Source organism: Sciurus vulgaris (genome assembly GCF_902686455.1).
Source record: "Sciurus vulgaris genome assembly, chromosome: 6".
NCBI lineage: Eukaryota > Metazoa > Chordata > Mammalia > Rodentia > Sciuridae > Sciurus > Sciurus vulgaris.
Genome location: NC_136466.1, coordinates 72,609,542 through 72,634,055, shown reverse-complemented (window position 1 = coordinate 72,634,055; position 24,514 = coordinate 72,609,542). Strand labels below are relative to the sequence as shown.

Sequence of the window (24,514 nt, the reverse complement as noted above, 5' to 3'; positions counted from 1 at the left end):
GCCAATGAGGATGTGGGGAAAAGGGTACACTCATACACTGCTGGTGGGATTGCAAATTGGGGCAGCCACTCTAGAAAGTATGGAGATTCCTTAGAAAACTTGGAATGGAACCACCATTTGACCCAGCTATCCCACTCATTGGCCTATACCCAAAGGACTTAAAAATCAGTATACTACAGTGATGCAGTCACATCAATGTATATAGCAGCTCAATTCACAATAGCTAGATGTGGAACCAACCTAGATGTCCTTCAATAGATGAACGGATAAAGAAACTGTGGTATATGTACACAATGGAATCTTATTCAGCCATAAAGAAGAATTTCACTTATGGCATTTGCGGGTAAATGGATGGAGTTGGAGAATGTCATGCTAAGTGAAATAAGCCAATCCCCAAAAACCAAAGGCCAAATGATTTCTCTGATAAGTAGATGATGATACGTAACAGGGACCGGGATGGCAGAATAGAGGAAGGATGGATTGTGTAGAGGGAAATGAGGGGTTGGGAGGGGACAGGGGAAGGAAAGATAATAGAATGAGACAGACATCATTATCCTATGTACATGTATGATTAGACAAACGATGTGACTCTACTTCATGTACAACCAGAGAAATGAAAGTTGTACCCCATTTGTGTACAATGAATCAAAAAATAATTTTTAAAAAAAGCATGGCTAATGAAAAATAAATAAATAAATGCCAAGATGAAGAGGCAAGCAGATGAACACTTTAATCCAAAATAGTGACATTTGCCCAGGCAGACACATAAAGCTGTTCTTTCCAAGCAGAAGACATCAAGAGGTTGCCAATCACTCCACGTACATGTTTACTGTCTATAGATAAAGTGAACTCTACCCAATCCTTGACATTCATCCCCTCAACTTTGCCTCTTTACCTGATCAACAACATTTCACAGCTCAGTGACTGCCTTCACCTAAGAAGATGCAGTCCTTAGATCACCAAAGCTTAGGTCCTATGCTGGAGTTGGGGGGAAGGTGACATTAGTTTCAAACTTAAAGTGCTCCTCTCAGTCTCAAAGTTTATTACCAACTATTGAAACAGTTTCAGCCCAACCCTGATTGGCACAGCAAAAGCCTATTCCATTAGCAATTCACTGCATCAGCAGTACAGAGGAGGAGAGCAATCAGCAAGGGAAACAGCTGAATTATTTCAGCAGCTGTAAATTATGTGTTCTCTCTTCCTCTCCTCCAAGTCCATGTTCAACTGTGCCCCACGCCTCCACACTAAACTTGCATTTGTCAAGTATCTATGTCAACTGCAGCAACCAAACTTGAGTTCAAGAAGCAATATTAAAAAGCGCTAATTAACTTATATTTAAATAACCATGTTTAATGTCAACAAAATCATACTTTAACTTTAAAACATCCTTTAGATTATTAGTTGCTTAATTAAATTCCTTAAGATTCTTGGACACTGGCACAGAGCACACTACCTTAGGGAGCTGTTCCCAGGCCCTGGTCTTGGCAGGATGTGAAAGAGGAGCAGCCCATATCCCTGGGGAAATGCCAAGAGAGCCCTAGTTTTCTTCTAAGGCCTCCTAATGAGGTGGTTTCTCTTCACAGTTCTGCTGGTCCTCACAGGGCAGCAAGAACATGACAAATAAACATATTCTCAACGTGGGAAAATGCCAAACCAGGCTACGGTTTATTTTTTAAAGTGCATTTAAAAAAGGTGCACATAAACCTAAGAGAGTTACTTTTCCCATCTGGTATCTGTTCTTAAGATGGTACATCACGAAACATTCAGGCATGTGTACAAAGGGTACAAAACAAGATTTGTGACAGCAGGTTGGGTCAGGGGGCCCTGCAAGATGCCACCAACCAAATCCCAGTCTGCCAGGATTCATCAGCCTGCAACTGACAGGGGTACAACTCAGTCAACAGCAGCATCCTAGATTGGAACTTGCAAAGGGACTCTGGGTTCCAATGAGTGAGCTTGTGATAGGAATGCCAGCAGGACCCTGGAAGTCTCTCCTGCCCAACAGGCTCCATGGAGACAGCTTGCCAGCCACACTTATCCAACCGGATTTGCTAAAAGGGAATGACATGCCAGCTACCTGCTCACCTAACACATCCTGGAAACAGCTTGTCTCACAAACTGCTTCCAGGCAGGGCACGTTTGGCCAAGGATCACGAATTTGGAACCTACATTTTGGGCAGCGACTTCCCTGAACCCAATTCTAGTGGGCCATGAATAAGACAACATCATTTTAAGAGCAACAAAGTTGTGAAAAATGACAAATGGACCTTTGCCTGATTCTTACAGCAGAGACCCCAGTTCATTCTAGTTTCCTTACAGAATAATCACTCTCTGTTGGCCTTACTTTTTTGTCTCTATCACTCAGCTCCTCCCTATATTTTCCTGTTTTCCCTAAAAGGCTTGCTCTTCCAAAAAGAAGGGAATTCCTTCCAATTATTCCATTCTGATTCTCACTGCTCAGGGATTCCTCTTGTGGCAGCTCTCCTTAACACAGCCACTGCAGCCCCTGGTGATGCCAGCAGAAAACACTGGGTAGAGAAAACTTGGTAAAAACTGCAGATTCTTACCCTGAAAGAGAACCACTCCCACAAACAATCAGACACAAGTCCTGGCTTCAGAGAAGCCAGATGTTTGGGTTGTAGCTCACAGAAATGGGGACAGCATCCAAAAAAAACAGAGGAATACCATGCCTACACAGCCCAGACATGCTGTTCACTTACTACCTGCCATTCCACACCCACACCAAAGCCATTTCAACCTCAAATGAACAGTTAACAGTCATGCCAAACCAGAAAAAATATTTTTGCCAAGACCTTGTTCACCTTCCTATATAAGAGAGCTATCAAAAGAGCAAAAATCAGTGCATGGTGAAAAAATGAAGCAATCTATACTGCCTTCTAGGAAACAAACATCCAGTTGCCATCTCAACACATTCAACCAGAAAATGATATATCCTTCCACACATATTTGTTAAAACCTGCTGTATGGGGAAGGTGCGAGGATGTGATAAATAAGTAAATTTGTCCCTCCAAGAACTTCTAGGAGGGCAATGGAGACAGACGAGCAATCAGCAGTTATACAGAAAATACTGAGTTGAAGAGCCCTGTCAAAGGGCTGGGGATGTGACTCAGTGATAGAGCTATTGCCTTATATGCATGAGGTCCTGGGTTCAATTCCCAGTACTCGGGGGGAAAAAATCTCTATCAGAGATGGCCCTGAGGCAGGAGAGAACAAGATGATTCCTTCAGGGAACTGGGGTCAGGGAAGACTTCCTGGAGGTGGTAAGCTTTGAAGAGTTAAAAAAAGAAAAGAAAAGAAAAGAAAGGTCATTAGCCCCAAAGACCCTGAGAAAGGCATCCCAGCCAGAGGCCTGAGTGCTTTTTGAAGGCCTGGAGGCATGAAACTAAGAACATGCACTTATTAGAACAAATATATGCTAGAGCAAAGGGTTTATGGGCAGTAACCTCATGCCCTCTTTGCCAGACAGTTTAGATAGGTTTCAAATACAAAGTTCACTGCACTTTCTTGGCAAATCTCTGGAATCTTTCTCCTTTTCAAAACTATGGTGAAGGGGAGATGAGAAAGGAGAAAAAAGAGTGCTATCAGGAAAAGTGGGTCGCTATAATTTGGGAACTGTGCTTATGAACTCATTCCTTTGTCCTGTGATTTGTTAGGTCTGCGAACTTTCCATTTCTATTTTCCTTAATAGAAAGATCCAGTAAACAGGATCTAGAGTTGGACTGTATTACCCACCAACAGTGGCCCACCTTGGGAGATCACTTGAGCAGGAAAACAGCTTAAGATTCTAAACACAGCCTTTGTGTCACCTTTCCCTGGAGAATATGCCTGCCATATTCTCTTGTATATTTTACACTCAACAAGTCCAAAGCTGAGTCCCTGCTCCATATGCCTGATCCTCCACTAAAGCTACCTAGCTTTCTTGCACAAGCCAGAAACCCAAGAGTTCTTAACACCTCCCTTCTTTCTTCTACCCACTCCCATTCATCATCAACTATTATCAATTTTGTCTACTAAGTATCTCCCTTCCCCAGTGTACCACCAGCTCACATGCCCAAATTGCTACAATCACCCCCACTTCTCAGAGGAGGAAAGTCCCCACAGACTTTCAGTGAAGCCAAGTCAAAAATGAGTAGTGCAATGAGGAGGCAGAAGGCACACATAGCTTTATGGATCTCTTATTTGCTCAGCCCAGAGTTTCTGGAATACTCAACATCCAGTCATCTAAGCACCTCTGAATGGCTCTCAATAAAAGTCACTTTTTTCTTCATATGAAGAAAGGCACTTGGGGAGTTCATACAATAGCAGTAGAAGCTAGAAAGTGGGCCAAGGAAAGGTTTGGTGCCTGCATGAGTCCTCTGGAAATGCCAATGCCTTGGGAGCCCAGAGCCTGAAGCCAACCTATGATTATAAAATCAAATCCTAGACAAGGCAAGCATGGTTCGCCACAACTGCACCCCTCCCCTGCCCATGAAGACAAACTACAAGTATAACCACTGAGCTTAAAAGTCTTCATTCCTACTCCCTCCCCCACCCTCCCTTGCCATATGAAATTCAACTGGTAGAACCACTTTTGTCACCAAAGCAAATGAAAGGCAGCAATTTTCAGAAGGATGTTGCTGGTGCTGATAGTACCTTGGAACTCTTATTTTCAAAAATAAAATGGCAAATAGGTATTGAAGAGGAAGGAAAGGTCCAACTATGCCTCCCAGCATCTACTCAACAGAAACCTTGCCTTCACCCCATTCCCTACAATTGTCCCTCATACCAGCTCAGAAGGAATAATGAACAAGAAAGGAACAAATAGCAGACTGAGGAACCAGATGAAGGAGTAACAGGAAAGAAGGTCCTGTTCAAAAACCGCCTTTTCATTTTATTCAGACATCTCCAAGCACCTCCTAGGTACTATGCACTTGTGCAAAGTGCTGAGAACACACAGGTGTGCATAAACTATGACAGAGAAGAGCAGGAAAAAAAAGCCCTCTCCTATATCTCCCTGGCATGGCAACTTTCCAAATGCTACTTTAACAGTGCCTATTTGGCTGACATTAAAGCCATACTTACGGGAACACATCTAAATAAAAACTTCACTTTTTAAATTGTATCCAGTACTTCGGGGCCTTGTGGTTTCTTTTCTAAGGAAACACCCGTCATTCATCTCCTTGATTAAAAATTGATTTAATTTGGTTTTCATTAGGTAGGTACAAGGGGAAAACATACAGATTCAGAGATAACTCGCCCAGCAACAGAACTGAGATGAGCTCTGGCGACTGCACAGTTGGGTCCCAACCCACTGCCAATGAAAGAAAATTAAAAAGCTCACAATGTGGAGCTTAAGCTCCAGCCAAAAGGAATTATCTTCCCACAAGCGTCTCTGTCAGATTTTTGGTTAATGGAAAAACTTTTAAAAGGGAAAGAAAGGAAACCCCAAGGATATTTAACATAAAACTTAGAATTTCTGTATTTTTTCAAATTCCCTTGCAGGGAGAAAAGGCAAAGAGATCTTTATTTCTCAGTTCTACTTTTCAAAAGTTTTCCTGTTGATATGACATTGTCATAAAAATTTTCAATTTGTAGAGTGCATGGAGCAGAGGAAGGTGTAGTGGCTGAGGAATTTTAAGCTGTGGTGCAGGTGCTCTGTGCTGAAAGCTGCCATAAAAGTGGGAGAGGCAGTCCTGAAGCTGCATGCTTAGCAATGCTGCCTTGGGCTGAGAGTCTGAGATCAAACAGCAGGTGCTCAGGCCTGCAGCAGGCTGCACTCTCCCACCTGTCAGACTGGTGATTTGGAGCACATGGGCAGACTTCACTGCAATGTCAAAGGATTCTGGGTACAAGATCAGCAAATTACAAGCACATACCTTGCCTAACTGTTAGAGAGATTAATACATAGCCAGAACATGAGTCTGACCCTGTCCTCCCCTGTTGGAAACCATTCAATGTTTTTCTAGGACCATCCGAACAAGGGTCAAATTCTATATCCAAACCCTCCCCACCCTATCCAGCCCAGATCAATGACTGCAGCTTCTTCTCTTTCCTCACCCTGTCTATAGTTGTCTTTATACAACATTTTTCCCTGCTCTAAATCATCTTGTCTCCCACCTCCAGGCTTTTGCACATGTCATAACTTCTACATGGAATGCCATTTCCCATCCTTTTTATCTGACAAATTCCTACTCATCCTAAAGACTTTGATTTAAAAGAAACTGTTGGGAGGCTCTCCCCAATCCTCTCCACCAGAGGAGATTTGGTGCTGCCAGAGAACTCATCCTTCCCTGATCACAGCATTTACTATACTTTCTTATATAGCTTGTCCTTCTCCCTGCTAGACCACAAGCATCATAAGAATGGGGGCCACACCCATTCTGCATTTACACAGAACATACCCAACAGTCCTGACTAGCTTCACACTTGACACAAAATAGATGTTTAATAAATTCTGAGCTGGGCATAGTAGCACATACCTCTAATTCCAGTGACTCAAAAGGTTGAGGCAAGGAAGATCACAAGCTCAAGGCCAGCTTCCAAACTTAGTGAGACCCTGTCTCAAAATAAAAAATAAAAAGGGCTGGGAATGCAGCTAAGGGGTGGAGCACCCCTGAGTTCAATCCCTAGTACTGTAATAAATAAATAAAATTCTTGGGGGCTGGTTTAGAGTCTGTGTCAGGCTTGCTTCTCAGTTCTATCTTGATTCACTTCCCAAAGCCAGTTATACACTTGCTGCCACCATCACTATCACCACTCCAGCTCCAACCCCTCACATTTCACAGTTCTTACTGGCACAGGCCTTAACCTTAAGCATGTTCATCAGTCATCTGTTATAGCATTTGCTGCTATATGATGGACAGTGTTCAGTAACAGAAACAGAAGTGACTGAGGCCCCTTTCCATCCTTCTAGGAGACAAAAAGGTTATTTAAACAAATAACCACCACACAGTATGACACATTTCACAATGAAGATGCATATAGGTGCATTGGGGCAGATAAAGGAGCCTCAGAATTATGTCAGTCTTCTCTTCCCCTAGGGTCCCAAGTTTACCACACTATGTCCTTCGCATTCTCACAGACAAATCTTTCTAGTGCTCGTTTCCCTGGGTACCCAGCCCAGATCAAATTTCTCCAAGTTGGACTCCCATTCTGTTCCAAATTAATTCAAATCCTTTCTGCCTTCTCCTTTCTCACCTTCTTCAGGTTCACCCCCCCACACACACAGGCATCTCACTCACACGCATCTCTGCCTCTGCCCTATCCTGAGCCAACTCATCCAAACTACTGTTTTCTATCTCCTCCCTCAACTGTCTTGGATGATCAACTGGCATTTATAAAACATCTGCATTTGCACAGAACATATGTAATAGTATCCATCTACAATGTAGAACAGACTCACAGGAGCAAAATATCAGAAAAATTAAATGCAGAATAAACCATTATCAACATAGCCTTTTCCTGTACTACTTCTTCTTATAGATCAAAGTGTTAAAGCATCATAGCCCCATAGAGGATATTCCTAATTTAGTTACATTTTCAAAGAGGTTATAGTGCCCTTTTTTCACCAGTGGCCAAGTACTAGTCTGCCCCCTTAGGAGGTAAGGCCATTCTATCCAGTCACACATTCACTCAATCAACATCTCTGTAAGCCAAGAACCATGTCTCTCTCAATGCTACCCACATTGTTCCATATACAATGCAAATTTGATTAATGTCTATGACTGGTAATAAGAAAACCAGATGAGCCTCTCCTGCCCCATCTCAGGAATATTCCAGGGCAAAATATATTCTTTAATGTAGCCTGACATCAGAGCCAGGGCCCACCACCATCACCAAGCTTCTTACTCATCTGAGCCAAGATCAGGGGAAAGAGACCTTTACCCAGCTAAGAAGATGCTGACACAGCCCTTCCACCAATGTACAAAGGGAGCCAGAGAAACCAGTGTTGTAAAACACCCTTTAATCAAGTGACTTGTCTTTTGTTAGTGTAGATTAAGGGAAAAAATTTTTCTCAAGGAACCAGAAATAAATGGAAGGGAAGAAAAGAACAAAAATTAATGAACATAGTAATTATCCCCCAAAGTTGCAAATCAGAACAATTCCTCACTTGAAGACAAGTATGAAAAACAAGATTAAAATGCTTCAGGGATATGTTCGAGAAACAGCAGGTAATAGAACAGATAAAATGTATTTACAGTACCTCGCTGGGGACACATTCCTTTTGGCTAATAGCTATCAGATACTAAATACCACTGTAAAAATAATATTCTTCCCTCCTTCATTATGAAGTTACAATTATCCATATGAAGCAGCAACAGCAAACTATTTTGAATGATAACTAGGAATAATTCCAGATTCTAAGCTTATTACTAAGTGTCTAGGCATAAGTGGAATACTGCCAGTCATACCCCACACATTAGTCTATTGGGGCTGCCCCAAGAATATTCCATAGATTGATGGCTTAAACAACAGAAATTTATTTTCTCACAATTCTGGAGGCTAGAAGTCCAAGATCAAGGTTCCAGCTATACTCCAGTTGCTGGTGAGGACTCTCATCTGGCTTGCACACAGGAGCCTTCTCACAATGTCCTAACATGGCCTTTCCTCAACTTGTACACAAAGTAAAAGCTCTCTGATGCCTCTTCTTAAAGGGACACTAACCTTATGGGATCAAGGTTCTACCCTTATGACTTCATCTAACCTTAATGACTTCCTTATTCCAAATATAGCCATACCTAGGGTTAGTACCACACATATAAATTTTGGGAGGACAGAAACATTCAGTCCACAACAACCTGTAAAGGAAGAGACCTATTCCCAAAGACCAGCCCACATACTGAGAAAGGTAAAGGGAGAAATACATAAGAGGGTGACTTTGGGATACCTGTTGACCAGAATGGGGGGCAGGTAATGGCAAAATATTCCAGGGCAAAGGAGGCCAAGGTGGGTAAAAGGGAGAACTGTTTCAACACAAAGAAGCTCATTAAGGAACCTTTCTCTGAAGATGGCCAAATAATAATAGTAATTTATTATCTCTCTATATATGTAATAATACAGGATACCTAATGATAGCAACTACATACCTGGCACTTCGTTAAGTGTTTAGCATGAAAGATTTCACTTAAGTCTCATGATGATTCGGTACAAAAGATATACTTACTATTTTTATTTTACAAATAAGGAAGTAAGTCAACATTGATAAAAGTCACTTGTCCAAGGTCACCCCATATGGTAGGCAGAATAAGGTTACATGTTCTAATTCTAAGAACATGTAAAGTTACCTTATAAAGGTAAAAGAACCTTTGCAGATGTGATTAAGTTATGAATCTTAAAAAGATTATATTGTGGAACCAACCTAGATGCCCTCCAACAGATGAATGGATAAAGAAACTGTGGTATATATACACAATGGAATATTATTCAGCCATAAAGAAAGATAATATTATGGCATTTGCAGATAAATGGATGGAATTGGAGAATATCATGCTAGGTGAAATAAGTCAATCCCAAAACACCAAAGACTGAATGTTTTCCCTGATAAGTGGATGATGATATATAATGGGGGTGAGGGTGGGGGTGAGAGAAGAATGGAAGAACTTTAGATTATGTAGAAGGAAATGAGAGGGAGGGAGGGTATGAAAAATGGTGGAATGAGACAGACATCATTACCCTATGTACATGTATGATTACACGAATGGTATATGAATCTACAGCATGTACAACCATAGAAAGGAAATGATGTACCCCATTTGTGTACAATGAATCAAAATGCAGTCTGTGAAAAATAAAATATAAATAATTTTTTAAAAAGATTATCTTGGTTTACCAAGTAGTCCCTAAATATACTACAAGTGTCCTTATTAGAAAGAGGCAGACAAAGATTTGACACAGACCAGAGAAAGGTAATAATGAAGGCAAAGCAGAGAGAGATTTGAAGATGCTAAGACCGGAGTATTGTGGTCATAAACCAAGGAATGCTGGCAGTCACCAGAAGCTGGAAGAAGCAAAGAAAAGATTCTATCTTGGGCTGGGGAGATAGCTCAGCTGGTAGAGTGCTTGCCTTGCAAGCACAAGGCCCTGGGTTCGATCCCCAGTACCCCCAACCAACAACTATATTTCAGTCCACCAATACTCATTTCAGACTTCTGACCTCCAGAACTGTGAAAGAATAAATTTGTTGTTTTAAGTCACCAAGTTTGTTTTGTTTTGTTGTTGTTGTTGTTGTTGTTGTTGTTGTTTTAAATTTTAACAGACTTTATTGGTTTCCTTTGAGTGCCTCTGTGCAGGCTTTGGAAGGGCTCTCTGGGTTCCCGGGTCATCTTGTTTTGGGGCTGCCATGGCTGCAACTTTTAAGATCCTTTTTTGTTTCTTCAGCTTTTGTGCCTCCTGGAAAATCCAGAGGCACAGAGCCCTCTTGGCCATGAAGCGACAGTGAGCAATTCGGTAATAGAGGGGGAAAGGTGTACTCAATCCCCAGCTCCCTGGATGTCTTCTCAAACACATCATAGTTGGTCTTATGGAGGTTTTTTAGCATCTTTTTCCTCTGGTCAATGCTCATCAGTAGATAGCGTTTGTGTGCTTTATCCTTTTGATGTTTCTGCATGTGTTCTTCATAATTGCGGATCTTGATGATCAAGGCAACAATTCGAGCCTCCAGGGACTGGTGTCCTCAGGGTTTGCCACGACTTTGTTCATCAGCTGTTCTTGCTTGATTTTTAGCTTCTCGTTCTGGTTGGCCATTTCCAAAAACAAGAGTCTTTTCACAACATCATCAACCTTCTCAATTCCAGGGATGTTCTGGTAGTCTTTAAGCAGCATGGAAGGGGGCGAGTCATCGTCTTGCTTGGGCTGGACTGATTTTTGGGTGGTACATCCACAGGTGGCCTGTAGGAGACTTTGAGGCTGCAGACCCCACTGGCCAGAGGGAAGCCTGGCGCTCCCTCTCCCCAGCAGGCCAGAGACTGGGATCTGGATCACTGCCTGGGTTCGAACCAAACTCAGGGCCCTCCACGCAGCCCTCAGCATGGTGACTTCTGACCCCTGCTGGGCCCGCGCCACAGCCATAGTCCCCTTTGCAGTACGGACTGGGTACACGGGTGCTGCCATGATGGCTCCACAAGCCACCACGTTTTTTTAAAGTTTTTTTTTTTTTTTTAATTTTTATTTGTAGATGGACACAATACCTCTATTTTATTTATTTATTTTTATGTGGTGCTGAGGATCGAACTCAGTGCCTCACACATGCTAGGCAAGTGCTCTACACTGAGCCACAACCCCTTAAGCCACCAAGTTTACGTTATTTTGTTATAGCAGTCAGAGGAATCTAGTATCACAGCTAGCAGCAACAAAGCCAGGCTTTGAACCTGGGTCCTTATGATTCCAGGCTTGCACTCTTGAACGCTATACTTTGCTCCTTTTCTACACACAGCCTCCCCAAGCCTGACCTCCCCCCCGTCTGACAAACAACCCCACAAAGAACTGAAGAAACTGACACTGACAGCTCCTCTGCTACAAGACCTTCAGACAAGTCTCTCCTTTCTTCCACAACACAGTGAAACCTCATCAAAGGTTGAACCAGCCTCTTGGCTTTCTAATGAGCAGGTACAAAGAGTCCAGAATTCAACATCTTCATGAGAACACAAGTCAAATTGTCTAACAAAGGTTTTCATCTAACTTATTTGTTTGCCTTAATTATTTTCCAAATCATCAAGAAGTTCCTAACCTCTGTAGCTCTGCTCCTTCAGTCCACAATTTACTCTTTTCAACAAAGAAATGTTCAGGGGGGAGTATCAGCCCCAAAGTAGCTCAGTTTCCCTTCTGCCCCTGAGAAGAACTTCTCTTCACTACATTATGACTTCCCGAACAGTAAGAGAAGGAGCAAGCCACTCTGTCCCCTCTTTGGAAGCTTTCAGGTAGAATGCTGGTGTGAGTAGGCTGGTGCAGAGGTACCTTGAGTTAACCAATCTTGAAATTAACAAGTAAGCTAATAAACACATTGTCGGGACAAAGGTACAGCATCTCAAAATGCACTTCCTGAACCTATTCTGACAAGTACAGTTCAGTTTTTTTTTTTTTTTTTTGCTTTTTAAAATATAATTTAAAACTATTTTGTACCAGTACAATATATTAATTTTACAAATGTAAAATTTTATCAGCTGTTAAAGCATTTTGCAAAACCACACATTCTACTTCAGCTTTATTGCACAATATCTATAAGAAAATATTAATTTTTAAATTAGAAAACATAAAAATGCTTTCAATATAGAAGAGACAGTTCAGTTTTAATTATTTATAACATTTCAAAGTGCAGATGGCAAAACACAGCAGTATGTTTTGTAAAAATAATGATGTCTTGGTAATGGAAGACATTGTGGCTGCTGTGGCTATTGAATCTTTGCTGAGGAGCTAGCAAGACCAGTTTGGGGCTCCTAGGAGAACAACCAGGGAGGTGGGTTAACAAAGGAGAAGATAGAATTCAGTAATGTAGTAAAATAACAGGTAACTCCTTAAAGCACCCAAAGTTCTCCTACTTTCCATTTTGCTAAGTATTTGTTTGTTTGTTCCTTTCAACCCTTTATCTTCACTAAAGGTTCTTCTAGCTACTTTCCACCTTCTATTCTCTTGCCAAAAAGGATGTTATTAGTCCATTTTGTGCTTCTATAACAGAACACCTAAGTTTGAGAAATATATAAAGAACAGAAATTTATTTTTTACATATTTTGGAAGCTGGGAAGTCCAAGATTGAGGGTCCTACATCTGATGAGGACCTTCTTGTTGTGTCATAACATGGCAGAAAGCATCACATGGGAGGAAGGCCAAATTCATTTGTTTATCAGGAACTCACTCACTCCAATAAAAGCATTTAACCCACTCATATGAGCAGAGCTCTTATGATCTAATTATCTCTTAAAAGTCATACTTCTCAACATTGTTCCATTGGGGATTACGTTTCCAACATATCAACTTGAGGGAATATGTCAAACGATAGCAAAATTCAATTTGATTTCCCATCAGTATCCCAAAATAAAAATTACGGCTAACATTTAGAATGAATTTACTTACTAGTATTGGGCTCACACCAAATCTGCATCATAGATAACATTATTATCCTCCTATTACAGAAGAGAAAACTGAGACTCGGAGAGATTAAGCCACCTTCCAAGGTCATAGAACTAATCAATGGCAGAATTAGAAAGTAGGTCTGACTCCAAAGCCCAAACTCTTAAATATAATATCAACTGCCTGCCACCCAAATGAACTGGGGATGGGACTCAATATTGTCACCTAGAAAAGACCTTAAGAAGAAAAATCCACAAATATTTGGTTTGAGTCTTCAAAGTATTCAGAAAGACTCACAAAGATGCTCTTGGAACTGTCCAAAAAGCTGGGAATGGTGGCACACTCCTGTAATCCCAGCAGCTCAGGAGGCAGGCGCATCACAAGTTCAAAGCCAACCTCAGCAACTTAGCAAGACCCTGTCTCAAAATTTAAAAAAAGAAAAAAAAAAATTAAAAAAGAAGGGGCTGGCCACTCTGGAAAGCAGTATGAAGATTCCTCAGAAAGCTTGGAATGGAACCACCATTTGACCCAGCTATCCCACTCCTTGGCCTATACCCAAACGACTTAAAATCAGCATACTACAGAGATACAGCCACATCAATGTTCACAGCTGCTCAATTCACTATAGCCAGATTGTGGAACCAACCTAGATGTCCTTCAGTTGATGAATGGATAAAGAATCTGTGGCATATATATACAATGGAATATTACTCTGCTATGAAGAATGATAAAATTATGGCATTTGCAGGCAAATGGATGAAATTAGAGGATATCATGCTAAGTGAGATAAGCCAATCTCAAAAAACTAAAGGACAAATGATCTCGCTGATAAGCGGATGAGGACATATAAGAGGGGGTATGAGGGATTAGCGTTAGGGTTAGGGTTAGGTTTAGGGTTAGGGATAAGGAGGGTGGTAAGAATGGAGGAAGGAAGGACTGTATAGAGGGAAAAGAGGGGTGGGAGGGGTGGGGGGATGGAAAAAATAACAGAATGAATCAAACAATATTGCCCTATGTAAATTTATGATTTTTAATTAAAATAAATAAATAATAAAAAAAAGAAGGGGCTGGGATGTGGCTCAGTGGTTAAGTACCCCTGGGTTCAAAACCCAATACCAAAAAAAAAAAAAAAGAGAGAGAGAGAATTGTCCAAAAAAATGTCTCCCATTCCCAAGATCCTCAGAGAGAACCATCTGGAAAATATTAATGATCCCTAAAAATCATTGAGGGAGGCAAAATGATACAGAAATGAAAGTAAGCTTACCCATTTCCCAGATGAACCCAAATTCCCAGATTTAACAGTACCCGAAGGCAACTCACCCTCTACTCCCAGCACCTGCCTAAATCTCAGCAGGCTGTCACCAGTAAGAGCCTCATTCCACCGCCAGGCAAATAATGGAGAGGCCTCAAGTCTGGGAGAGAAAACCAAAAATAATGCAAAAAGGTAAGGAAAAAGTATGAAGAGAACAAAGCTCAAACTCCTGTTTATTGTGTATCTGCAGATTCCGATTTTTTATGCTTCTTAAATATTCTGGCTCTAAATTAGTTTTCTTTGCTTAGTCTTAATTGCTGCTTGAATTCTCTTCAAATGGGTCTCCAAAGATGTTGAAAAAAAATGTAACTGAAAGGTCAACTTGTTCCATGGGACCTGTAGAGAGACTTCCTGACATCTTGTTCTGAAATGCTATTTTGTAACTTCAGAGGGTAATACTCCAGAATTAATCATGATAAAGAAGTCTCTATCTTCCCTGGCAACAGGGCTCCTGGAGGGTGGGGACAGAGGGAGCAAGAAAGATGGTACAAAGCTGGAGAAATCTCCTCATTTAGCAGCACATGCACAAAACAGGTTCCCAAATTCTGCCCAAATCACTAGACTGGGTACTGACGCCATCAAAATCTAAAACTGCATGTCACTCTACAACACTGTCCTTACTGATGAGGGAATGACCAGCAGGATGCTGGGAGGTAAAGCAAGGGCAGCAAAGCAAGGGAATGGAGAAGAAATGTAAACCATAAATTAGGGCTAGAAGCCCTGCTGCTTCTCCTGCCAGGAGCTGGCAAGGAAGGCCTGAATCAAGTTTCTGAAAGGTAAGACTATGAAAGGAGAAGTTAAAATAAATTGAGAGAGAGAACGGAAAAAGATCAAGGAGAGAAAGAGTCTTACTGTACCAGGTTTGCAATTTGTCTGCTTTCAAAGCAAAGTCTCTGAGTTCCACATTTTTTGAGGTTTAAGAACTTTCAGGCCTCTTGGGGGGAAAAGAGTCATGAATTCTCTCTGAAAGCCTCCAAATTTTGCTGCAATGGAGGGCATTTGCATGAAACAGGATAGGTTCTTCTCAAAGAAGTGCCTATTCCTTGAACCCGGCTGTGTTCCTGTGTATGTGTGCATGTGTAGGAGGCACATCCAAAAGCTATTCCCATAGCAGCCCACTATCCCATCAGATGTACAGATGAAGGACATGGGTCCAGAACTGGCAGGCATGATCCACCAAATCCTTGTGAACACAAAGACTGCAGCAGATTTTGAAGACGTTCTCACTCAAGATTTAAGAGGAAACCAATGCAAGCCAAAATTTGATGTAAGTTTACTTTTTAACAATAACAAAAAAACTCAATCTAAAAAACCTGTTTTAAGTAGGAAATCTAATTAAGTATCATAAAAACTTGGGCCATCAACCCTCTGAAGGTCAGAAACATCTCTTCTTTGGGAGTCTGGCTGATGTGTCTTTACATGGCATGGAATCATGAATGATAGTCAAAATGGGGTAGAAGAGTATAATAGTGCATCTTACCCACCCCAACCTCCTTTCAACTATCGCAAATAGTAGTAATAATAATAGCCTGAGAGGTGGAAAAGATGGAACAAAACATACCACCTACAACCCTGGTCAGAAGATAGCTGTGAAATTTTCTAAACAGAAAACATTCCTTTGAAGAGGAATTGCAGGAACAACACAGGGGCCAGGAAATTGAGCAAGTGAGAAAAGATTAAAGGAACAGGAATCATCATTTAGCATAGAAAAGACTGAAGAGGGAAGGTAAGAGAAGTAAGAGGAGGCTAAATGATTTTTACGCTCATAGGAAGTTGTTTGAGAAAGCTACTCAATGCTCTTCTAAAAATCTACTTTTTGGGCCCAGAACTTTTCAGTCTTACTAGTTCACAGCTGAAATTCTTGCATAAAAGGAGAAGGGGGAACTTCAATACAAGTAGACTTCTATGTAAGTTTAAACATAAGATAAGGATTACTCCAGAGGATAGAGGATGGTCAACGTAACTACAGCAATAAAGATCCAGTGCAGAGTAGAAGCAAGAGTCATCCACAAAGCTAAGCCCGCCAAAGAAGGCAAGGAGAGAGCTGACAAGGATGCTGCCTGATGTTATGCACTAGAAAGACTTATAAGTAGTAACAAGTCAACAATAACTAAGTCAGGTTAGGGGAACCGCATGCTTTGAAGAAAAGAAAAGAAGGCAGTCTTTCATGAGAGAAGGGAATCACAGAAATGAGTATTGACCAGTACCTGCATGGCTATATCTCTCAAAAAACAACCTTTTCAGAAAAGCAAACCAATGTCCCTGCTGCTTAACCCTGCAGACACCTTTTTTCAGGGTGATTATGTGTGTGCCTTTTTTTTTTTTTTTTTTTTTTTTTTTTTTTTTTTTTTTGTAGTTGTAGATGGACAACATACCTTTTATTTATTTTTGTATGTGGTGCTAAGGATCCAACCTCTCACATGCTAGGTAAGTGCTCTGCCACTGAGCCACAGCCCTGTGCTTTTTTTTTTTTTAATTGTATAATTCATTTATACAGAGAAATCATTTGATTGATCTATTTACACAGATACCCTCTCTTGCTCATCTCCATCCCTGGGGTTTTAGTCTCTAAGGACCAGGGCTTTGAGTGCCAGAAACATTTAGGACACAGACATTTGCAAAAGTGGCTAGAGTACCACCTCCTCCTTACTTCAGAGAGCTTAGAGCACTTCCCTAGCAAAGGCAAGAAAAAGGATTGCCTTGGCCTCACCAGGTGGCCACAACAACACTGATCAGCACCCGTGTTAGTCTCTGTGATTCCCAAGGTTACTGGCCCTGAAAAAAAGAGACAAGTAGGTCCAGGGTCTCACTCACATGGCCAGAATTTGTCATGAAAAAAACCAGGTCACTGTCAGAAAGAGAAGCACTATCCCTTCATGTCTCACCTTGCCACCTACTCACATTTTGTGAATTTGTTTCCATCTGGTCACTATCAATTTGTCAATTCTTGGCTAATGACCTTGTCGAAGAGCTTCGGTAGTACTGCAAAAAGTGTCCGTAGAAAAACAGAGTGAGATAAATTTGCCATGTCCTGGTGAGCTTTTGTGTTTGTTTTATTCCAAGCAAATACATTAAGGCTTGCCTCCTTATAACTGAAAACCTAAAAAATCAATGCTTAAAGCCCAGCAACTACAAACTCCTCTTTCCAATAACAAAATGCCAGTAAGAAAAAGAGCTACATAAAATGAAGCAAGGGAAAAACAGCCTCTCCTCAGAATTTCCCAATTACTGGAGGGGTGGGGCTGGAGGAGAGCACTTAATAAATAATGAACAGGAAAGAAAATCATTTTGATTACATTTATTTAAGAAACAAAACAGAATGAATATGAACACCTGTGTACCCAGGTTCTGAGTAATAAAAGGACACATTCTCATTCACAAGCTCATTCATTCAACAAATGTTGTTTAATCATGTACTCTATGCCAAGTACTGTTCCTAGCACTAGGAAAACAACTGCGTACAGGAGAGACAGAATACCTATGCTCGTGGAACTTATATTCAAGTACAGGAAAAACAGAATCAACAAGGAGCAATCAAACAAGAAAAAAAATCAGATGGTGATACGGTTTGTGATGGATATGGAAAATGGCAAACCCCAAAATAGTGTGGCCTGAGGAGAGAGAGTAAGGAAGAAGGCAATACATTGATAACATCGGTCCTTTCCCAATACATTCTTTCCCAGTAACAAGACAGGAGGAGATATCCATCAAGTCTGGAATGACAATCTCTGGGAAGAGGCCAAAGCACTGATCCTTCCCTTCCCAAAACAAATCCTTTACCAGATACCAACCGCTGACCCCAGACCCTCCATCTGGCCCAATAAAGACAAATCCCAGAAACTGACCACTGATCTCTGACCACCCCGCATCTCACCCAGTAAAATAGATCCCAAATTCCTGTGCCCAAACTGACACACTCATTAAGTCACCTCTCAGTGTAGCCTATGTAAATACAGACTTCCCCCTTGGTCAGTGGCTCATTTTCCACCAGGAAACTCGGTCCATCAGAAGCATGACTCCATTGCAGAATAAAGGCTCTGCAGATCCATGAAGTTTGCATGTGGCTCTGTGCTTCTGTGCTAACAGTTTGTATAAGGTTTGTTTCAGTCAAAACTCATGTTGAAATTTGGTCCCCATTGTAATGGCATTGAGAGATGGTGAAACTTTAAAGAGGTGATGGCTCCTTTTGTCCCCTCTGCTCTGTACAAGTCTACTTCTTCCATGCCCATATCTTCTACCATGAGTTGCGACAGCATGGGGCCCTCACCAGAAGCCAGACAGACAAGAGCACCATGTTCTTGGACTTTCAAGCCTCCAGAACCATAAGTCAAATAAAACTTCTATTCTTGACAAAATTACCTAGTCTCAGGTATTTTGTTATAGCAACAGAAAATAGACTAAAACAGATGGTTATGTTATGGTAACTTTAATCATCACTTTATTCTAGATGAAAGGAAAGGCCCTTCTCATAAAAACAAAACTGAAATGTGATTGAACAGAAGCCAATTAAGATGAAGGAAGAGTATCCCAAGAAGAAAGTACAGTTGGAACAAAGACCCTCTGCTCAAGGAGCAGAAAAGAGGTCACTATGGTCAGAACATAGAAGACAAAGGGGAAGTATAAGAAAGAGCATGTCAAGGCAGGCAGGGAGGAAGGATTTATTGGGACTCACAGAGTCAGATGTCTGACCCAAGATTCTGATAACACTACTGTCCACATTTCTATCAACATTCTGATCACATCTTAGGTATTCTCCAAGAAAATTAAAACTGTCTTTACAGCTCTGCTCTTCTCCTAAGCCCCCGACAGAATCACCTTTAAGGTTCCTTTAATGGCAACAGACTTCCAACTTCCAGCCTCTACCCATTACCCAGTTCTCAAGTTGCTTTCATATCTTAAAGGGTATTTATTATCACAGTATCCTACATCTTGATACCACTTTTTTTTTTTTTAAATGATATGTGTTTGTCTTGAAGTTCCCTGGGTATCCCTTATTTTTAAAAATATGTTAAAAATAGTATTACTAGCATAAAAAATAACTATTCAAGATGTTCATCTGAAGCAAAGATACCTAATGTAACCAGGTCTGGGCTGACAGGACTTTGCTGCCTGGAGTGACTGCTACTACTGCTGCTGCCCTTTTTCAAATCCTAGGCATTTCTGTACCACTTGATCCTATAACTCAATTCCTCCTGGTCCACTTCCTGACTTCACCTTAGTACACTGAGTAATCACCTTATTTTTCTACCATGTCCATTATGCAGTTGAACAGATGATCAAGATGTTTCTATTCTTCTGCCCATTCTCTGTTAATCTGTGATAAATCATTTCTTCTTGAGGTGTGCCATGCAACCCCATTGGTCTATTTCTGTCCCTGAGGTTCCTGTGGCTGGAGTGACTACAGAAGTACCTGTAGTAGTGGACAATGGCCATATCATCCAAACTGTTATGCTAAGATAGAGGCAGGGGATGGGGGGTGAGGCAGGTCATTTGGCTGGTAGGTTGGACTGTACTGTTGGCTGAGCTAATAATGCATGGTTGCTTGCTTGGATGTTCTGAGTGCAAAGGTTCTGTCAAAGCCATTTTCTTTGGTTCCATCTGGAGTTCACCTCTTTACGTTTTCCTATACATCAATCAAGAAGCAGCTCTGAGTCAACAAGAGAGGTAGTACTGGCATCCAGATGTTCATGCTGGGCGAGGTACCAGGCAGGGTTCTATTTGGCCAGGCTTTGCAGTGGAGGAGCTTGTACTGGCAGCAGAGGCAGGCTGTCTTTCCAAAATGGGATAACAAAAGGTTGTAGTAGGAAGTTAGTAGTTTCTTGCAGTTTGGAATGAAATTCTTCAATTGTCAGAGTTCATAAGTCCTAGCACAAGGGTGTGGTCTCTTTCTCCAATCTGCTACAAACTGCAAACTACTGCAAGGTGGTAAGGAACTGTTTCAGCTTGCTTAGTTAGCTGGCACTATAGCCCGGGGGCAGCTGTTGATTAATCAGAAAGAGGAAGGCCTGTTGCTAAAGTCACTGGGCAGTAAGGCAGCATTATTCAAGGTTACAGGCAAATGGTTTGTGCCACTACTTAATATTTTTGGTGTAAATAAGCTGGTTCTTCTTAGAGATCCTGGAATAGTTGGGGGCAGTGGCATGGTTGGAAGAATCAGTCTAGATTGCATCTTCACATCCTATGATCTGCTAAACATTTCTTATTCCTTTTGTCCAGTGGCATCATTCTTATCATCTCCAGGAAGTTCAAAGAACCAATGTGGATCCAGCCCTTCCTTTCCTTACTCATCTTCTGAACTGGCTTCATCCCTTCTGGTCCCTGATACAGATCTTCACATCATATGCAACATATAATCTGGTTTCTCTTCAGAGCGCATAAATCTTTAAACCTTTTAAATCTCATGCAACAAATTCTTCCAAGGAAGGACTCCCTCTTGCAGGAGATCTCATTACTTGCTTAACAACTCTATCTATACATCCCATTGTCAATTACATTTAGAACCAACCCCAACATCTTCCTTGGGAAATCTGTGACTTCTCTTGTATTTAAATCTCTGGGCAGAACGTCATTTCCCAACTAGCTGACCAAGTACCAAATACCACAATTCTCAGTACCAATTTCTTAATCTGTTTTGGCTGCTATAACATAATACATTAGACTGAGTAATTTATAAATAATAAAAATTTACTGCTCATAATTCTAGAAGCCAGAAAATCTAAGTTCAAAGTGCCAACAGATTCAGTGTCTGGTGAGGGCTCTTGGCTTAATAGATGACACCTACTTACTGTGTCCTTACAGACAAAAAGAGCGAAGAAGTTCCCTTGGGCCTCTGTGATAAGAGCACTAATCCCACTCATAAAACAGAGCCCTTATTATCTTATCACCTCCCAAAGGTTTTACCTCTTAATACCATCACCTTGGGAGTTGGGCTTCAACTTGTGAATTTAGGAGGGACACATACTCAGATCATGGCACTATCATTATTCCCCATCTAGAGCTGAGAAAACTATGTATAAGAGAAATAGAGTAACTTAACCAGATCACACTGCTTAAAAAGTGTTGAGGCTGAGATTATAACTAAAGTCAACTCAAGTCTAAGGGCCATACTTCTAGCCACTGTGCAGCACAGCCTTCCAGATGAGTAAATGAAAGGGGCAGTGGGCAATGTCACAATACCACTCATACAGGTCTCTGGTCTAGGATCTAAACCACCCATCTTTGCACTTAACACTTGGTCTGGCAGCATGTGATTCCAACCTAGTTTTCTTTATACCACAAGCCCCTCCTGTACCTCAATCTTCCTGGCTACACAATGGGAAAAACAACTCCAGCTCATTTCTATCCCTCCAGACATAGGCTATTGCCAAGAGAGAACATGTGCACAGCTATAGTAACCAGAACAGAAATGTTACACAAACCACGAGTGCTAGGTTTGCTAACCTGGCACACTGTATCTCAGGGAGTTGTCAATGTCATTGGCTAAAGAAGTCCAAGGTGAAAGGGGCAGCTCCTATTCAGTAATGACGGCCAACAGAGGAATGGCAACACAGCAGGGTACAAAGGGTTCTGTAGCTGTAAGATGTGAACAAGTGACAGGCATGAAACCTCCAGGCCTTTTTCTTGGCAGGAGGAGAGATGCCAAATGCTGGCAGCCTATGCTACCATGTCTACTGAGCGGCCAGGTGGCCCCAACAATACCCTGAATATGGGCACTGAGAGAGAACTTGAATCAGGAAGCAAAAGGTGCTACTTTCAAAGGTTCAGTCTTAAGACCATTTAGCTGACAAGTAATCTATTACAGAAATGGTCCCTTTTTGATTTTCATTCTTACTCCCTCATTAAAATCCATCCAATGTACTATCCAAGAGAGTTGAACATGATGCAGATTCAATTATTTCACCACTTCAACCACAAACAACCCTTTAAAGGTATCCCTGTTCTCCAGGTAAACAGAAAATGCCCTGCCATGGTTGAGCAGGCCTGCCCTTGCCAATCCCCCAACCTCATCTTCCTCTCATTCTCTGTGCTCCAGTATTTTCAGTTCCTCATAGAACTCCCTAACCCCAATGAGCCCCTGGAGCCTTTGAAAGAGCTGGGCCCTTAGTCTGACACACTCTTCAACCTCATGTCATTTCACTCAATAAATATTTGATAGTTCTTCACAATTTAACTCAAACATCACTTCCTCAAGGCAGCCTTGCTTGATACACTCTTAGCCCCATGATCAACCCAAATCCCTATCAAATGTTCGCATGGTACTTCAATTCCTTTATTTTAATACACAAACTGTAACTGTAATTTATATTTGTGTGCATGTTTATAATTTTATATTCATCAATGCACTGTAAGCAGGAACAGATGACTTGGTCATGACTGTATTTCAGGGCCTAGCACAGTATCTGGAATCTGGAATGTAACAGCTGTTCTAAATACATCTGTTGATTAGAAGAACAGAATTTCAGAAAGAAAGGAAATGAAGCACTGTTCAAATCAAATGGTTCTACTTTGAGAAGCTCTTCTCCCTATGAGACCTTAAACCAAACTATTCTTTGCCCTTCTCCCTTCCTCCTTCCCAAAATTCTCACAGAAGCTGTTTTCTATGTCCAGCCATTCTTCCAGCAGGTGGTAGCCATAGTGACAAGATGGCCTACTGCCAACAACAGTTTAAAAAGTATCACCCTGTCTGAGTGTTCCAGGCTTCCAAAATAAAAAGTCCAAAGCAAAGGCCAAGGCAGAAACAAAACTTTTACCCAGTAAAGACAGAACCAAACAACCAGCTGCCCATGCAAGGAATGAGTGATCCCAGGGTAGGCAGTGCTCCCAAATGACCCACCCAAAGGATAAAGGGGAGGGAAGCTATGGGGGTCTGAGACAGAAGTAGGTGTACTGCTCCCTGAAGAGATTTTAAAATCTCTCTTGTACTCCTTGGATAAAGGAGAGATGTACCCAAATATTAAACATCAAAGTTTCCCCTGATGAGGCAGCTTCAGAGGAGGTCTACAGATCATGGCTCACAGAAGCAACATCAGCGCCTGAAGAAGTTCATAAAAAGCTCTAATTGAGGCCAAAATTCTCACCTATGGAAGCAGGAGGCCTTCTCCATGCCCTTCTATTCTTTAGAATAGGCAGTGGAGGCAGGATGAGGAGAAGCAAAAGAATTTACTGAGCATCCGTAATGCTAAGCATAGTGACAGGTACTTTAAAGATAGGGCTGTTAAAAACAAATGAGAAATAGAAGAACACACACACAGGTAGCTGATGCTCAGTTAGGTTAATCAATTTGTTCAATAGTTATCAAATGGCCAGGTCAGTTGTCAAACCCAGGTCTCCCTGAATCCAAAGCCACTTTTCTCCTACCCCATTTGGTATAGATGAAACAGAGATGCACTACCACTTCTAGGAATACAAATCAGCTCACAGAAAGACAAGACTGAATTTTCTAAAAATACCAAATAAGCCCACAGGAATGAAGTCTCTGCCTTTCCTAGAAGTCACTGGGCACTGGGATGATAATCCTGCAGTCTGAGCACCTTAAACCAATATATGGAATGTACCATCACACCATCAGAAAGCAAGCACACGCATGATAGACAACCCTAGTTGAAGTCTCCAAAGCTCTTTTAGCTATGTAGAGAGGGAGCACCTCCACACCTGAAACAAAGGGCATGTACACGGCCTCTCCTACAAGGAAAAGCACCCATTCATTGTGCTGTAGTTCAGGGTTAACCCTTCCCCCTGCACTCATTTCAGGATCTGCCTCTTTTCAAAAACTATGCCAGCTGATTATTATAATGATAACTATTATGCCATTATAATAACATTATTGTGCTTTTTTCCTGCACTTGACATCTGTTGGCTGATAGGTTTAACTGGTACATAAGCAATAATTATAGTGCTTTCTCCTTTCCAACCAAGCCTTTCACGTGACTCTTAACACTAAATCCAACTACAACAAATGCCCAGTCCCAGCAGCAGTAGGAAATGTGGCTCATATGGGCTTACCCACCAGGCCTTTGATGGGCACAGTGCCAGAAACAGGCTCCACTAGTTCCCTAATTGTTAGCACACTTCCCCACCTTCCCAGGAAGTGACAGGATTTTGAGGAAACACCAATTAACAAACAACTTATTGTTGAAAACT

At 41.4% G+C, this 24,514-nt stretch overlaps 1 protein-coding gene and 1 pseudogene across 5 annotated transcripts in view; both read right to left on the bottom strand.

The window, feature by feature from the left end:
• The window catches only part of SIL1 (SIL1 nucleotide exchange factor), a 279,698-nt gene that overhangs the window by 238,370 nt on the left and 16,814 nt on the right, over positions 1-24,514 (bottom strand). Inside the window, exon 2 of one of the 4 annotated variants that reach the window (XM_079143963.1) lies at positions 6,480-6,556. The exons of the other annotated variants lie outside the window; for them this stretch is intronic. The gene's annotated coding sequence lies outside the window, so the exon portion shown is untranslated. The remainder of the gene's footprint in view (positions 1-6,479; positions 6,557-24,514) is intronic. 4 annotated transcript variants of the gene reach the window in all.
• LOC306663586 (small ribosomal subunit protein uS15m-like) lies at positions 10,113-11,124 on the bottom strand (annotated as a pseudogene). Its single transcript has one exon. The product of its transcript is annotated as a small ribosomal subunit protein uS15m-like (transcript).